This window comes from Scyliorhinus torazame, chromosome 16, assembly GCF_047496885.1.
Source record: "Scyliorhinus torazame isolate Kashiwa2021f chromosome 16, sScyTor2.1, whole genome shotgun sequence".
NCBI classification, from domain to species: domain Eukaryota; kingdom Metazoa; phylum Chordata; class Chondrichthyes; order Carcharhiniformes; family Scyliorhinidae; genus Scyliorhinus; species Scyliorhinus torazame.
Genome location: NC_092722.1, coordinates 95,413,581 through 95,432,011, shown reverse-complemented (window position 1 = coordinate 95,432,011; position 18,431 = coordinate 95,413,581). Strand labels below are relative to the sequence as shown.

General features: G+C 47.7%; 1 protein-coding gene across 2 annotated transcripts in view; it reads right to left on the bottom strand.

Annotated features, from left to right (window-relative positions):
• Positions 1-18,431, bottom strand: part of LOC140392956 (hexokinase-1-like) — a 1,204,152-nt gene that overhangs the window by 792,621 nt on the left and 393,100 nt on the right. The window lies entirely within an intron of this gene.

Here is an 18,431-nt window from a genome sequence, read left to right as displayed (position 1 = left end):
TTACGGGGATAGGGAGGCAGTGAGGGTTTAAGTGAGTCGGTGCAGACTCGATGGGCCGAATGGCCTCCTTCTGCACTGTATGTTCTATGTTTGGAAGGTACTGCCTAAGGAGCCTTGGTGATTTGCTGCAGCGCATCTTGTAGATGGTACTTACTGCTGCTATTAGAGAGTCATAGAGGCACAGAATCAAGCAGCACAGAAAAGGCCCTTCGCTCCATCGCATCCACGGCTGTCAAACACAACAACCTAACCATTCTATCCTATTTTCAAACACTTGGGCCAAATGCGTCGGTGGTGGAGGGAATGAAGGTGGTGGATGGGGTGTTAACCAAGTGGGCTGCCTTCTCCTGGGTGATACTGAGCTTTTGCAGTGTTGATGGAGCCACATTCACTAGGCAAGTGGAGATTATTCCATTTCACTCCTGATATGTGCCTTGTAGAGAGGGTGGGCAGGTTTTGAGGAGTCAGGTGGTGAGTTACTCACTGCAGAAATTTTAACCTTAAAATTATAATATCAGCAGACAGATAATTCTATGATATTTCTCCGGAAAGATTTCTAAGTGTTGTAGCGAGCGGGAATTAGAACATAGAACATAGAAAAATACAGCACAGAACAGACCCTTCGGCCCACGATGTTGTGCTGAACCTTTGTCCTAGATTAATCATAGATTATCATAGAATTTACAGTGCAGAAGGAGGCCATTCGGCCCATTGAGTCTGCACCAGCTCTTGGAAAGAGCACCCTACCCAAGGTCAACACCTCCACCCAACACTGAGGACAATTTTGGACACTAAGGGCAATTTATCATGGCCAATCCACCTAACCTGCACATCTTTGGACTGTGGGAGGAAACCGGAGCACCCGGAGGAAACCCACACAGACACGGGGAGGATGTGCAGACTCCGCACAGACAGTGACCCAAGCCGGAATCGAACCTGCGACCCTGAAGCTGTGAAGCAATTGTGCTGTCCACAATGCTACCGTGCTGCCCTTAAGAACAAATTAATCTACACTATATCATTCTACCATAATCATGTACCTATCCAATAGCTGCTTGAAGTTCTCTAATGTTTCCGACTCAACTACTTCCATAGGCAGTGCATTCCATGCCCCCACTACTCTCTGGGTAAAGAACCTACCTCTGACATCCCCCGTATATCTTCCACCATTCACCTTAAATTTATGTCCCCTTGTAATGGTTTGTTCCACCCGGGGAAAAAGTCTCTGACTGTCTACGCTATCTATTCCCCAGATCATCTTATAAACCTCCATCAAGTCGCCCCTCATCCTTCTCCGTTCTAATGAGAAAAGGCCTAGCACCCTCAACCTTTCCTCGTAAGGCCTACTCTCCATTCCAGGCAACATCCTGGTAAATCTCCTTTGCACCTTTTCCAAAGCTTCCACATCCTTCCTAAAATGAGGCGACCAGAACTGTACACAGTACTCCAAATGTAGCCTTACCAAAGTTTTGTACAGCTGCATCATCTCTTAAATTCAATCCCTCTGTTAATGAACGTTAGCACACCATAGGCCTTCTTCACAGCTCTATCCACTTGAGTGGCAACTTTCAAAGATGTATGAACATAGACCCCAAGATCTCTCTGCTCCTCCACATTGCCAAGAACTCTACCATTAACCCTGTATTCCGCAATCATATTTGTCCTTCCAAAATGGACAACCTCACACTTTTCAGGGTTAAACTCCATCTGCCACTTCTCAGCCCAGCTTGCATCCTATCTATGTGGGACTTTGAAAACAGCGCGGGAGCTGAGTGAGCCGGGACTCTGAAAACAGCGCGGGAGCTGAGTGAGCATAGTGTAGGTTAGATGGCTTTTGTTTCGGTGCAACATCGTGGGCCGAAGGGCCTGTACTGCGCTGTATTGTTCTATGTTCTATGTTCTATGAGCCGGGACAGTGAAAACAGCGCGAGAGCTGAGTGAGCCGGGACTTTGAAAACAGCGCGGGATCTGAGTGAGCAGGGACGGTGAAAACAGCGCGGGAGCTGAGTGAGCCGTGACAGTGAAAACAGCGCGGGAGATTTAAAAAGCGCGGGAGCTGCGAGTCGGAGCGGAGATTTTAAAAGATCGCGGCCTAGTTTCGGGAGCCGTTCGGAGGAGGAGGAGCAGTCTCTGTCAGGGAGAGAACCTGAGAACATCTCAGACACTCAGAGGGTAAGAAGGTCAGTAAGTGATTTTTACTCATTTTTACTTTTATACCATTTTCAAATTGTGTGTGTCGGGGGGAAACTGAAGTGACATCACAGAAAAGCTGTGGCCTGAGTGGCTGGTTGGGAATCTACACTAATTTTAAAAAATTAAGCATTGGTAACTAATTAAACATAATTACTTAATTATAATTTAGAGGGATATCTAAGCCAGAGATCGGAGAGTACTATATTTAGCTTTTGCATTTCTATTAGAAATCTAGTGCTAGGAAACAGATAGTTAACAGTAACTTTGAAATTTTTGTAAAAATATTTATTTGAAATTTTAATTTTAATTTTAATGAATTGACGCAATGTCAGTTAGAGGGGTGCAGTGCTCTGACTGTGAGATGTGGCAGGTCCGGGAGGCTTCCAGCGTCCCGGATGGCTTCATCTGCAGAAAGTGCACCCAACTGGAGCTCCTCACAGACTGGTTCGGTTGGAGCAGCAATTGGATGCACTTAGGAGCATGCAGGTGGCGGAAAGCGTCATAGATCGCAGTTATGTAAATGTGGTCACACCCAAGGTGCAGGCAGAGAAATGGGTGACCAGCAGAAAGGGCAGGCAGTCAGTGCAGGAATCCCCTGTGGTTGTCCCCCTCTCGAACAGGTATACCCCTTTGGATACTGTCGGGGGGGGATAGCCTATCAGGGGAAAACAGCAGCAGCCAGAGCAGTGGCACCACGGCTGGCTCTGATGTTCAGAAGGGAGGGTCAAAGCGCAGAAGAGTAATAGTAATAGGGGACTCTATAGTCAGGGGCACAGATAGGTGCTTCTGTGGACGTGAAAGAGACTCCAGGATGGTATGTTGCCTCCCTGGTGCCAGGGTCCAGGATGTCTCCGAACGGGTAGAGGGCATCCTGAAGGGGGAGGGCAAACAGGCAGAGGTCGTTGTACATATTGGTACTAACGACATAGGCAGGAAGGAGCATGAGGTCCTACAGCAGGAGTTCAGGGAGCTAGGCAGAAAGTTAAAAGACAGGACCTCTAGGGTTGTAATCTCGGGATTACTCCCTTTGCCACGTGCCAGTGAGGCTAGAAATAGGAAGATAGAGCAGCTAAACACGTGGCTAAACAGCTGGTGTAGGAGGGAGGGTTTCCGTTATCTGGACCACTGGGAGCTCTTCCGGGGCAGGTGTGACCTGTATAAGAAGGACGGGTTGCGTCTAAACTGGAGAGGCATAAATATCCTGGCCGCGAGGTTTGCTAGTGTCACACGGGAGGGTTTAAACTAGTATGGCAGGGGGGTGGGCACGGGAGCAATAGGTCAGAAGGTGAGAGCATTGAGGGAGAACTAGGGAATAGGGACAGTGTGGCTCTGAGGCAGAGCAGACAGGGAGAAGTTGCTGAACACAGCGGGTCTGGTGGCCTGAAGTGCATATGTTTTAATGCAAGAAGTATTACGGGTAAGGCAGATGAACTTAGAGCTTGGGTTAGTACTTGGAACTATGATGTTGTTGCCATTACAGAGACCTGGTTGAGGGAAGGGCAGGATTGGCAGCTAAACATTCCAGGATTTAGAACAGAGAACATAGAACATAGAACAATACAGCGCAGTACAGGCCCTTCGGCCCACGATGTTGCACCGAAACAAAAGCCATCTAACCTACACTATACCATTATCCTCCATATGTTTATCCAATAAACTTTTAAATGCCCTCAATGTTGGCGAGTTCACTACTGTAGCAGGTAGGGCATTCCACGGCCTCACTACTCTTTGCGTAAAGAACCCACCTCTGACCTATATCTATTACCCCTCAGTTTAAAGATATGTCCCCTCGTGCCAGCCATTTCCATCCGCGGGAGAAGGCTCTCACTGTCCACCCTATCCAACCCCCTAATCATTTTGTATGCCTCTTTAAGTCTCCTCTTAACCTTCTTCTCTCCAATGAAAACAACCTCGAGTCCATCAGCCTTTCCTCATAAGATTTTCCCTCCATACCAGGCAACATCCTGGTAAATCTCCTCTGCACCCGCTCCAAAGCCTCCACGTCCTTCCTATAATGCGGTGACCAGAACTGTACGCAATACTCCAAATGCGGCCGTACCAGAGTTCTGTACAGCTGCAACATGACCTCCTGACTCCGGAACTCAATCCCTCTACCAATAAAGGCCAACGCTCCATAGGCCTTCTTCACCACCCTATCAACCTGGGTGGCAACTTTCAGGGATCTATGTACATGGACACCTAGATCCCTCTGCTCATCCACACTTTCAAGAACTTTTCCATTAGCCAAATATTCCACATTCCTGTTATTCCTTCCAAAGTGAATCACCTCACACTTCTCTACATTAAACTCCATTTGCCACCTCTCAGCCCAGCTCTGCAGCTTATCTATATCCCTCTGTAACCTGCTACTTCCTTCCACACTATCGACAACACCACCGACTTTAGTATCGTCTGCAAATTTACTCACCCACCCTTCTGCGCCTTCCTCTTGGTCATTGATAAAAATGACAAACAGCAACGGCCCCAGAACAGATCCTTGTGGTACTCCACTTGTGACTGAACTCCATTCTGAACATTTCCCATCAACCACCACCCTCTGTCTTCTTTCAGCTAGCCAATTTCTGATCCACATCTCTAAATCACCCTCAATCCCCAGCCTCCGTATTTTCTGCAATATCCTACCGTGGGGAACCTTATCAAACGCTTTGCTGAAATTCATATACACCACATCAACTGCTCTACCCTCGTCTACCAGTTCAGTCACTTTCTCAAAGAACTCGATAAGGTTTGTGAGGCATGACCTACCCTTCACAAAGCCATGCTGACTATCCCTGATCATATTATTCCTATCTAGATGATTATAAATCTTGTCTCTTATAATCCCCTCCAAGACTTTACCCACTACAGACGTGAGGCTCATCGGTCTATAGTTGCCGGGGTTGTCTCTGCTCCCCTTTTTGAACAAAGGGACCACATTTGCTATCCTCCAGTCCTCTGGCACTATTCCTGTAGCCAATGATGACATAAAAATCAAAGCCAATGGTCCAGCAATCTTTTCCCTGGCCTCCCAGAGAATCCTAGGATAAATCCCATCAGGTCCCGGGGACTTATCTATTTTCAGCCTGTCCAGAATTGCCAACATCTCTTCCCTACGTACCTCAATGCCATCTAATCTATTTACCTGGAGCTCAGCATTCTCCTCCACAACATTATCTTTTTCCTGAGTGAATACTGACGAAAAATATTCATTTAGTATCTCGCCTATCTCTTCAGACTCTACACACAACTTCCCATCCCTGTCCTTGACTGGTCCTACTCTTTCCCTAGTCATTCGCTTATTCCTGACATACCTATAGAAAGCTTTTGGGTTTTCCTTGATCCTTCCTGCCAAATACTTCTCATGTCCCCTCCTTGCTCGTCTTAGCTCTCTCTTTAGATCCTTTCTCGCTACCTTGTCTCTGCTCCCAATCGTCCCAATGCTATCCATCGCCCCAACTGAAACTTCACACCTCATCTTCACATAGGCCTCCTTCTTCCTCTTAACAAGAGATTCCACTTCTTTGGTAAACCATGGTTCCCTCGCTTGGCACCTTCCTCCCTGCCTGACCGGTACATACTTATCAAGAACACGCAGTAGCTGATCCTTGAACAAGCTCCACTTATCCAGTGTGTCCAACACTTGCAGCCTACTTCCCCCTTCCCCCAGCTATAACTCTTGCCCTGCGGTGTATACTTATCCCTTTCCATCATTAACGTAAACGTCACCGAATTGTGGTCACTGTCCCCAAAGTGCTCACCTACCTCCAAATCCAACACCTGGCCTGGTTCATTACCCAAAACCAAATCCAATGTGGCCTCGCCTCTTGTTGGCCTGTCAACAAACTGTGTCAGGAAACCCTCCTGCACACACTGTACAAAAAATGAACCATCTAATGTACTCGAACTATATCTTTTCCAGTCAATATTTGGAAAGTTAAAGTCTCCCATAATAACTACCCTGTTACTTTCTCTCTTATCCAGGATCATCCTCGCCATCCTTTCCTCTACATCCCTAGAACTATTTGGAGGCCTATAGAAGACTCCCAACAGTGTGACCTCTCCTTTCATGTTTCTAACCTCAGCCCATACTACCTCGGAAGATGAGTCCCCATCTAGCATCCTCTCCGCCACCGTAATACTGCTCTTGACTAGCAGCGCCACACCTCCCCCTCTTTTGCCTCCTTCTCTAAGCTTACAAAAACACCTAAACCCCGGAACCTGCAACATCCATTCCTGTCCCTGCTCTATCCATGTCTCCGAAATGGCCACAACATCGAAGTCCCAGGTACCAACCCATGCTGCCAGTTCCCCTACCTTGTTTTGTATACTCCTGGCATTGAAGTAGACACACTTCAAACCACCTACCTGAACACTGGCCCCCTCCTGCGACGTCAAATCTGTGCTCCTGACCTCTATACTCTCATTCTCCCTTACCCTAAAACTACAATCCAGGTTCCCATGCCCCTGCTGCCTTAGTTTAAACCCCCCCCCCCAAAGAGCACTAACAAATCTCCCCCCCAGGATTTTTGTGCCCCTCAGGTTCAGGTGTAGACCATCCTGTCTGTCGAGTTCCCACCTTCCCCAGAAAGAGCCCCAGTTATCCAGAAATCTGAATCCCTCCCGCCTGCACCATCCCTGTAGCCACGTGTTTAATAGCTCTCTCTCCCTATTCCTCATCTCACTATCACGTGGCACGGGCAACAACCCAGAGATAACAACTCTGTTTGTTCTAGTTCTGAGCTTCCATCCTAGCTCCCTGAAAGCCTGCCTGACATCATTATCGCCTTTCCTACCTATGTCGTTAGTGCCAATGTGGACCACGACTTGGGGCTGCTCCCCCTCCCCCTTAAGGACCCGAATTTAGATGTTTCAGGCAGGATAGAGGGGGATGTAAAAGGGGAGGCGGAGTTGCGCTACTGGTTCGGGAGAATATCAGAGCTGTACTGCGGGAGGACACCTCAGAGGGCAGTGAGGCTATATGGGTAGAGATCAGGAATAAGAAGAGTGCAGTCACAATGTTGGGGGTTTACTACAGGCCTCCCAACAGCCAGCGGGAGATAGAGGAGCAGATAAGTAGACAGATTTTGGAAAAGAGTAAAAACAACAGGGTTGTGGTGATGGGAGACTTCAACTTCCCCAATATTGACTGGGACTCACTTAGTGCCAGGGGCTTAGACGGGGCGGAGTTTGTAAGGAGCATCAAGGAGGGCTTCTTAAAACAATATGTAGGCAGTCCAACTAGGGAAGGGGCGGTACTGGACCTGGTATTGGGGAATGAGCCCGGCCAGGTGGTAGGTTTCAGTAGGGGAGCATTTCGGTAACAGTGACCACAATTCAGTAAGTTTTAAAATACTGGTGGACAAGGATAAGAGTGGTCCGAGGATGAATGTGCTAAATTGGGGGAAGGCTAATTATAACAATATTAGGAGGGAACTGAAGAACATAGATTGGGGGCGGATGTTTGAGGGCAAATCAACATCTGACATGTGGGAGGCTTTCAAGTGGCAGTTGAAAGGAATTCAGGACCGGCATGTTCCTGTGAGGAAGAAGGATAAATACCGCAATTTTCGGGAACCTTGGATGACGAGAGATATTGTAGGCCTCGTCAAAAAGAAAAAGGAGGCATTTGTCAGGGCTAAAAGGCTGGGAACAGACGAAGCCTGCGTGGAATATAAGGAAAGTAGGGAGGAACTTAAGCAAGGAGTCAGGAGGGCTAGAAGGGGTCACGAAAAGTCATTGGCAAATGGGGTTAAGGAAAATCCCAAGGCTTTTTACACGTACATAAAAAGCAAGAGGGTAGCCAGGGAAAGGGTTGGCCCACTGAAGGATAGGCAAGGGAATCTATGTGTGGAGCCAGAGGAAATGGGCGAGGTACTAAATGAATACTTTGCATCAGTATTCACCAAAGAGAAGAAATTGGTAGATGTTGAGTCTGGAGAAGGGTGCGTAGATAGCCTGGGTCACATTGAGATCCAAAAAGACGAGGTGTTGGGTGTCTTAAAAAATATTAAGGTAGATAAGTCCCCAGGGCCTGATGGGATCTACCCCAGAATACTGAAGGAGGCTGGAGAGGAAATTGCTGAGGCCTTGACAGAAATCTTTGGATCCTCGCTGTCTTCAGGGGATGTCCCGGAGGACTGGAGAATAGCCAATGTTGTTCCTCTGTTTAAGAAGGGTAGCAAGGATAATCCCGGGAACTACAGGCCGGTGAGCCTTACTTCAGTGGTAGGGAAATTACTGGAGAGAATTCTTCGAGACAGGATCTACTCCCATTTGGAAGCAAATGGACGTATTAGTGAGAGGCAGCACGGTTTTGTGAAGGGAAGGTCATGTCTCACTAACTTGATAGAGTTTTTCGAGGAGGTCACTAAGATGATTGATGCAGGTAGGGCAGTGGATGTTGTCTATATGGACTTCAGTAAGGCCTTTGACAAGGTCCCTCATGGTAGACTAGTACAAAAGGTGAAGTCACACGGGATCAGGGGTGAGCTGGCAAGGTGGATACAGAACTGGCTAGGTCATAGAAGGCAGAGAGTAGCAATGGAAGGATGCTTTTCTAATTGGAGGGCTGTGACCAGTGGTGTTCCACAGGGATTCGTGCTGGGACCTTTGCTCTTTGTAGTATATATAAATGATTTGGAGGAAAATGTAACTGGTCTGATTAGTAAGTTTGCAGACGACACAAAGGTTGGTGGAATTGCGGATAGCGATGAGGACTGTCGGAGGATACAGCAGGACTTAGATTGTTTGGAGACTTGGGCGGAGAGATGGCAGATGGAGTTTAATCCGGACAAATGTGAGGTAATGCATTTTGGAAGGTTTAATGCAGGTAGGGAATATACAGTGAATGGTAGAACCCTCAAGAGTATTGAAAGTCAAAGAGATCTAGGAGTACAGGTCCACAGGTCATTGAAAGGGGCAACACAGGTGGAGAAGGTAGTCGAGAAGGCATACAGCATGCTTGCCTTCATTGGCCGGGGCATTGAGTATAAGAATTGGCAAGTCATGTTGCAGCTGTATAGAACCTTAGTTAGGCCACACTTGGAGTATAGTGTTCAATTCTGGTCGCCACACTACCAGAAGGATGTGGAGGCTTTGGAGAGGGTGCAGAAGAGATTTACCAGAATGTTGCCTGGTATGGAGGGCATTAGCTATGAGGAGCGGTTGAATAAACTCGGTTTGTTCTCACTGGAACGAAGGAGGGTGATGGGAGACCTGATAGAGGTATACAAAATTATGAGGGGCATAGACAGAGTGGATAGTCAGAGGCTTTTCCCCAGGGTAGAGGGGTCAATTACTAGGGCGCATAGATTTATGGTGAGAGGGGCAAGGTTTAGAGTAGATGTACGAGGCAAGTTTTTTACGTAGAGGGTAGTGGGTGCCTCGAACTCGCTACCGGAGGAGGTGGTGGAAGCAGGGACGATAGTGACATTTAAGGGGCAGCTTGACAAATACATGAATAGGATGGGAATAGAGGGATACGGACCCAGGAAGTGTAGAAGATTGTAGTTTAGTCGGGCAGCATGGTCGGCACGGGCTTGGAGGGCCGAAGGGCCTGTTCCTGTGCTGTACATTTCGTTGTTCTTTGTTCTTTATGTCTCTTTGCAGCCGATAACAGCCCTCCTCACGATCCACAACTCCACCAATCTTCGTATCGTCTGCAAATTTACTGACCCACCCTTCAACTCCCTCATCCAAGTCATTAATGAAAATCACAAACAGCAGAGGACCCAGGACTGATCCCTGCGGTACGCCACTGGTAACTGGGATCCAGGCTGAATATTTGCCATCCACCACCACTCTCTGACTTCTATCGGTTAGCCAGTTCGTTATCCAACTGGCCAAATTTCCCACTATCCCATGCCTCCTTACTTTCTGCATAAGCCTACCATGGGGAACCTTATCAAATGCCTTACTAAAATCCATGTACACTACATCCACTGCTTTACCTTCATCCACATGCTCGGTCACCTCCTCAAAGAATTCAATAAGACTTGTAAGGCAAGACCTACCCCTCACAAATCCGTGCTGACTATTCCTAATCAAGCAGTGTCTTTCCAGATGCTCAGAAATCCTATCCTTCAGTACCTTTTCCATTACTTTGCCGACCACCGAAATAAGGCTAACTGGCCTGTAATTCCCAGGGTTATCCCTAGTCCCTTTTTTGAACAGGGGCACGACATTCACCACTCTCCAATCCCCTGGTACCACCCCTGTTGACAGTGGGGACGAAAAGATCATTGCCAACGGCTCTGCAATTTTGTCTCTTGCTTCCCATAGAATCCTTGGATATATCCCGCCAGGCCCAGGGGATTTGTCTTTCCTCAAGTTTTTCAAAATGCCCAACACATCTTCCTTCCTAACAAGTATTTCCTTGAGCTTACCAGTCTGTTTCACACTGTCCTCTCCAACAATATGGCCCCTCTCATTTGTAAATATAGAAGAAAAGTACTCGTTCAAGACCTCTCCTATCTCTTCAGACTCAATACACAATCTCCCGCTACTGTCCTTGATCGGACCTACCCTCGCTCTAGTCATTCTCATATTTCTCACATATGTGTAAAAGGCCTTGGGGTTTTCCTTGATCCTACCCGCCAAAGATTAGTCATGCCCTCTCTTAGCTCTCCCAATCCCTTTCTTCAGTTCCCTCCTGGCTATCTTGTATCCCCACTGTCTGAACCTTGTTTCCCCAGCCTTACATAAGTCTCCTTTTTCCTCTTAACAAGACATTCAACCTCTCTTGTCAACCATGGTTCCCTCACTCGACCATCCTGCCTGACAGGGACATACATATCAAGGACACGTAGTACCTGTTCCATTTACTTGTGTCCTTCCCTGACAGCCTATGTTCCCAACTTATGCACTTCAATTCTTGTCTGACAACATCGTATTTACCTATCCCCCAATTGTAAACCTTGCCCTGTTGCACGCACCTATCCCTCTCCATTACTAAAAAGTGAAAGTCACAGAATGTGGTCACTATCTCCAAAATGCTCCCCCACTAACAAATCTATCACTTGCCCTGGTTCATTACCAAGTACCAAATCCAATATTGCCCCCCCTCTGGTAGGACAATTACATACTGTGTTAGAAAAGCTTCCTGGACACACTGCACAAACACTACCCCATCCAAACTATTTGATCTAAAGAGTTTCCACTCAATGTTTGGGAAGTTAAAGTCACCCCTGACTACTACCCTGTGACTTCTGCACCTTTCCAAAATCTGTTTCCCAATCTGTTCCTCCACATCTCTGCTACTATTGGGGGGCCTATAGAAAACTCCTAACAAGGTGACTGCTCCTTTCCTATTTCTGACTTCAGCCCATACTACCTCAGTAGGCAGATACTCCTCGAACTGCCTTTCTGCAGCTGTTATACTATCTCTAATTAACAATGCCACCACCCCCACCCCCCCCACCTCTTTTACCACCCTCCCTAATCTTATTGAAACATCTATAACCAGGGACCTCCAACAACCATTTCTGCCCCTCTTCTATCCAAGTTTCCGTGATGGCCACCACATCGTAGTCCCAAGTACCGAACCATGCCTTAAGTTTACCCACCTTATTCCTGATGCTTATTGCGTTGAAGTATACACACTTCAACCCATCTCCGTGCCTACAAGTACTCTCCTTTGTCAGTGTTCCCTTCCCCACTGCCTCACTACACGCTTTGGCATCCTGAATATCGGCTACCTTAGTTGCTGGGCTGAAAATCCGGTTCCCATTCCCCTGCCAAATTAGTTTAAACCCTCCCGAAGAGTACTAGAAAACCTCCCTCCCAGGATATTGGTGCCCCTCTGGTTCAGATGCAACCCGTCCTGCTTGTACAGGTCCCACCTTCCCCAGAATGCGCTCCAATTATCCAAATACCTGAAGCCCTTCCTCCTACACCATTCCTGCAGCCACATGTTCAACTGCACTCTCTCCCTATTCCTAGCCTCGCTATCACGTGGCACCGGCAACAAACCAGAGATGACAACTCTGTCTGTCCTGGCTTTTAACTTCCAGCCTAACTCCCTAAACTCGTTTTTTTACCTCCACACCCCTTTTCCTACCTACGTCGTTGGTACCAATGTGCACCACGACTTCTGGCTGCTCCCCCTCCCCCTTAAGGATCCTGAAGACACGATCCGAGACATCCCTGGCCCTGGCACCCGGGAGGCAACATACCTTCCGGGAGTCTCGCTCGCGACCACAGAATCTCCTATCTATTCCCCTAACCATTGAATCTCCTACTACTATTGCTTTTCTATTCTCCCCCCTTCCCTTCTGAACCCCAGAGCCATACTCAGGGCCAGAGCCCTGGCCGCTCGGGCCTTCCCCCGGTCGGTCATCCCCCCCAACAGCATCCAAAACGGTATACTTGTTTTGAAGGGGATCGGCCACGAGGGATCCCTGCACTGTCTGCCTGTTTGTTTTCTTTCCCCTGACTGTAACCCAGCTACTCTTGTCCTGTACCTTGGGTGTGGATACCTCCCTGTAACTCTTCTCTATCACCCCCTCTGCCTCCCGGATGATGCGGAGTTCATCCAGCTTCAGCTCCAGTTCCCTAACACGGACTTTGAGGAGCTGGAGTTGGGTGCACTTCACACAGGTATAGTCAGCGGGGGCACCGGTGGTATCCCTTACCACCCACATCCTACAGGAGGAGCATGCAACTGGCCTAGCCTCCATCCCCTCTTACCTTACAGAATATAGCTGCCCTGTGGACCAACTGGACCTCCGCCCTCCGACTCTGCTCCCAGTCAGCTGCACTCTCTGTAAACTCCTGGCTCCCTTCTCGCTCTTTGCGGAAATGAAATGAAAGGAGCGCCTTACTCCCTCCTCACCTAACTCCCTCAGTCACCAAACTCTCACTATAGCACTCAAATGCACCAAATTCAGCACTCCCTCAGTCACCAAACTCTCACTATAGATCTCAAATGCACCAAATTCAGCACTCAGTGCAAACAAAGTCTGCACTGTAGGGGATCACTTTTATACTGTGAATCTAGCCTCTGAAAACTGGCCTAATCCAATTAACTAATTAACAAGCTCCAGCTGCAAGTACCTACAAGTAGAACCTTTGTTTAAAGCTGATTGAAAATTCACCTACTTCTAAACCAACAGCAAATTGCCGCGAGCTTCCCGGCGCTCGGCCCAGCGAGGCCAGCAACACAATTCAACGTTAATTGACCAGCTTAACGAGGTCTCACAGGCTTCCCGCCACAAATGAAGGCTCACCAGCTGATTCGCTGGCACCGCGCTCACCAGCCTCGTGCCAACAAGGTGGAGTAGCACTTAAGCGGCACTTGCTCAGACAATCTCAGCCACCTCGCAACAATGGTACCCAGGAGGCCAGCCCCAAGATTCAGGGACGCAGACCTGGGGAGGCTGCTATACGCAGTGGAGGCCAGGAGGAATGACCTGTTCTCCCCAAGAGTCGAGGGGGGTCAGTTATAGGGCAACCTGTGCTGCCTGGAATGGGGTAGCGGCACCTGTGAGCGCCAGGTGTGTGACTAGATGCAGGAAGAAAGTCAATGACCTAAACCGGGCAGCACGAGCAAGTAGACACCAAGTCAGGCCCCCCCCACCCCCCCTTGCCAAGACCTTGCCGCACCCACGGGAGTATCTACCTCCCCTCCCCTTCATCCCCACAAACCTTCCTCCACTCCTTCCCACTTCAACCCCCCCCAACCACTCCTTCACCCCCCCAAACCCTCCATCACCCCCACCAACCCCACCCCCCAAAACCCTCTTTCACCTCCCCCAACTCTCCTTCACACTGACGTAGGAACAATAGGGTGGTCATGATGGGAGATTTTAACTTCCCCAACATTGAATGGGACTCATGTTGTGTTGGAGGCGTAGATGGAGCAGAATTTGTAAGGAACATCCAGGAGAGTTTTTTAGAGCAGTATGTAAATAGTCCAACTCGGGAAGGGGCCATACTGGACCTGGTATTGGGGAATGATCCCGGCCAGGTGGTTGAAGTTTCAGTCGGTGATTACTTTGGGAATAGCGATCACAATTCCGTAAGTTTTAGAATACTCATGGACAAAGACGAGAGTGGTCCTAAAGAAAGAGTGCTAAATTGGTGAAAGGCCAAGTATAACAAAATTCGGCAGGAGCTAGGAAATGTGGATTGGGAGCAGCTGTTTAAGGGTAAATCCACATTTGAAATGTGGGAGTCTTTTAAGGAAAGGTTGATTAGAGTGCAGGACAGACATGTCCCTGTGAAAATGAGGGATAGAAATGGCAAGATTAGGGAACCATGGATGACGGGTGCAATTGTGAGACTAGCTAAGATGAAAAAGGAAGCATACATAAGATCTAGGCGACTTAAATCTGATGAAGCTTTGGAGGAATATCGGGAAAGTAGAACAGATCTCAAACGCGCAATAAAGAGGGCTAAAAGGGTTCATGAAATATCTTTGGCTAACAGGGTTAAAGAAAATCCCAAAGCCTTTTATTTGTATATAAGGAGCAAGAGGGTAACTAGAGAAAGGATTGGCCCACTCAAAGACAAAAGAAGGAATTTATGCGTGGAGTCAGAGGGAATGGGTGAGATTCTTAATGAGTACTTTGCATCGGTATTCACCAAGGAGAGGGACATGATGGATGTTGAGGTTACGGATGGATGTTTACTTACTCTAGATCAAGTCGGCATAAGGAATGGGGAAGTTTTGGGTATTCTAAAAGGTATTAAGGTGGACAGGTCCCCAGGTCCGGATGGGATCTATCCCAGGTTACTGAGGGAAGCGAGGGACGAAATAGCTGGGGCCTTAGCAGATATTTCTGCAGCACCCTTGAGCACGGGTGAGGTCCTGGAGGACTGGAGAATTGCTAATGTTGTCCCTTTGTTTAAGAAGGGTAGCAGGGATAATCCAGGGAATTATAGACCGGTGAGCTTGACGTCAGTGGTAGGCAAACTACCACTGTTTGCAAAGATACTGAGGGATAGAATCTATTCACATTTGGAAGAAAATAGACTTATCAGTGATAGGCAGCATGGTTTCGTGCAGGGAAGGTCATGCCTTACAAACCTGATAGAATTCTTTGAGGAAGTAACAAAGTTAATTGGTGAGGGAAGGGCTGTAGATGTCATATACATGGACTTCAGTAAGGCGTTTGATAAAGTTTCCCATGGCAGGTTGATGGAAAAAGTGAAGTCGCATGGGGTTCAGGGTGTACTAGCTAGATAGATGAAGAACTGGCTGGGCAACAGGAGACAGAGAGTAGTGGTGGAAGGGAGTGTCTCAAAATGGATAAGGGTGACTAGTGGTGTTCCACAGGGATCCGTGCTCAGACCACTGTTGTTTGTGATATACATAAATGGTCTGGCCAAGGTATAGGTGGTCTGATTAGCAAGTTTGCAGATGATACTAAGATTGATGGAGTTACAAACAGCGAGGAGGACTGTCAGAGAATACAGCAAAATATAGATTGGAGAGTTGGGCAGAGAAATGGCAGATGGAGTTCAATCCAGGCAAATGCGAGGTGATGCATTTTGGAAGATCCAATTCAAGAACGGACTATATGGTCAATGGAAGTGTCCTGGGGAAAATTGATGTACAGAGAGATCTGGGAGTTCAGGTCCATTGTATCCTGAAGGTGGCAAACCAGGTCGATAGAGTGGTCAAGAAGGCATACAGCATGCTTGCCTTCATCGGACGGTGTATTTAGTACAAGAGTCGGAAGGTCATGTTACACTTGTATAGGGCTTTGGTTAGGCCACATTTGGAATACTGCGTGCAGTTCTGGTCACCACATTACCAGAAGAATGTGGATGCTTTAGAGAGGGTGCAGAGAAGGTTCACCAGGATGTTGCCTGGTATGGAGGGGGCTAGCTATGAAGAAATGTTGAGTAGATTAGGATTAGGAAAGATGGAGGTTGAGGGCGGACCTGATTGAGGTCTACAAAATTATGAGAGGTATGGACAGGGTGGATAGCAACAAGCCTTTTCCAAGAGTGGGGGTGTCAATTACAAGGGGTCACGATTTCAAGGTGAGAGGGGGAAAGTTTAAGGGAGATGTGCGTGGAAAGTTTCTTACGCAGAGGGTGGTGGGTGCCTGGAACGCTTTGCCAGCAGAGGTGGTAGAGGCGGTCACAATAGCATCATTTCAGATGCATCTAGACAGATATATGAACGGGCGGGGAACAGAGCATAGAACATAGAACATAGAAAATACAGCACAGAACAGGCCCTTCGGCCCACGATGTTGTGCCGAACCTTTGTCCTAGATTAATCATAGATTATCAGTGAATTTACAGTGCAGAAGGAGGCCATTCGGCCCTTTGAGTCTGCACCGGCTCTTGGAAAGAGCACCCTACCCAAACTCAACACCTCCACCCAACACCAAGGGCAATTTGGACATTAAGGGCAATTTATCATTGGCCAATTCACCTAACCCGCACATCTTTGGACTGTGGGAGGAAACCGGAGCACTCGGAGGAAACCCACGCAGACACGGGGAGGACGTGCAGACTCCGCACAGACAATGACCCAATCCGGAATCGAACCTGGGACCATGGAGCTGTGAAGCAATTGTGCTATGCACAATGCTACCGTGCTGCCCTTAAGAACAAATAAATCTACACTATATAATTTTACCGTAATCCATGTACCTATCCAATAGCTGCTTGAAGGTCCCTAATGTTTCCGACTCAACTACTTCCACAGGCAGTGAATTCCATGCCCCCACTACTCTCTGGGTAAAGAACCTACCTCTGATATCCCTCCTATATCTTCCACCTTTCACCTTAAATTTATGTCCCCTTGTAATGGTGTGTTCCACCCGGGGAAAAAGTCTCTGACTGTCTACTCTATCTGTCTACCTGATCATCTTATAAACCTCTATCAAGTCGCCCCTCATCCTTCTCCGCTCTAATGAGAAAAGGCCTAGCACCCTCAACCTTTCCTCGTAAGACCTACTCTCCATTCCAGGCAACATCCTGGTAAATCTTCTTTGCACCTTTTCCAGAGCTTCCACATCCTACCTAAAATGAGGCGACCAGAACTGTACACAGTACTCCAAATGTGGCCTGACCAAAGTTTTGTACAGCTGCATCATCACCTCACGGCTCTTAAATTCAATCCCTCTGTTAATGAACGCGAGCACACCATAGGCCTTCTTCACAGCTCTATCCACTTGAGTGGCAACTTTCAAAGATGTATGAACATAGACCCCAAGATCTCTCTGCTCCTCCACATTGCCAAGAACTCTACCGTTAACCCTGTATTCCGCATTCATATTTGTCCTTCCAAAATGGACAACCTCACACTTTTCAGGGTTAAACTCCATCTGCCACTTCTCAGCCCAGCTCTGCATCCTATCTATGTCTCTTTGCAGCCGACAACAGCCCTCCTCACTATCCACAACTCCACCAATCTTTGTATCGTCTGCAAATTTACTGACCCACCCTTCAACTCCCTCATCCAAGTCATTAATGAAAATCACAAACAGCAGAGGACCCAGAACTGATCCCTGCGGTACGCCACTGGTAACTGGGATCCAGGCTGAATATTTGCCATCCACCACCACTCTCTGACTTCTATCGGTTAGCCAGTTTGTTATCCAACTGGCCAAATTTCCCACTATCCCATGCCTCCTTACTTTCTGCATAAGCCTACCATGGGGAACTTTATTAAATGCCTTACTAAAATCCATGTACACTACATCCACTGCTTTACCTTCATCCACATGCTTGGTCACCTCCTCAAAGAATTCAATAAGATTTGTTAGGCAAGACCTACCCCTCACAAATCCGTGCTGACTATCCCTAATCAAGCAGTGTCTTTCCAGATGCTCAGAAATCCTATCCTTCAGTACCCTTTCCATTACTTTGCCTACCACCGAAGTAAGACTAACTGGCCTGTAATTCCCAGGGTTATCCCTAGTTCCTTTTTTGAACAGGGGCACGACATTCGCCACTCTCCAATCCCCTGGTACCACCCCTGTTGACAGTGAGGATGAAAAGATAATTGCCAACGGCTCTGCAATTTCATCTCTTGCTTCCCATAGAATCCTTGGATATATCCCGTCAGGCCCGGGGGACTTGTCTATCCTCAAGTTTTTCAAAATGCCCAACACATCTTCCTTCCTAACAAGTATTTCCTCGAGCTTACCAATCTGTTTCACACTGTCCTCTCCAACAATATCGCCCCTCTCATTTGTAAATACAGAAGAAAAGTACTCATTCAAGACCTCTCCTATCTCTTCAGACTCAATACACAATCTCCCGCTACTGTCCTT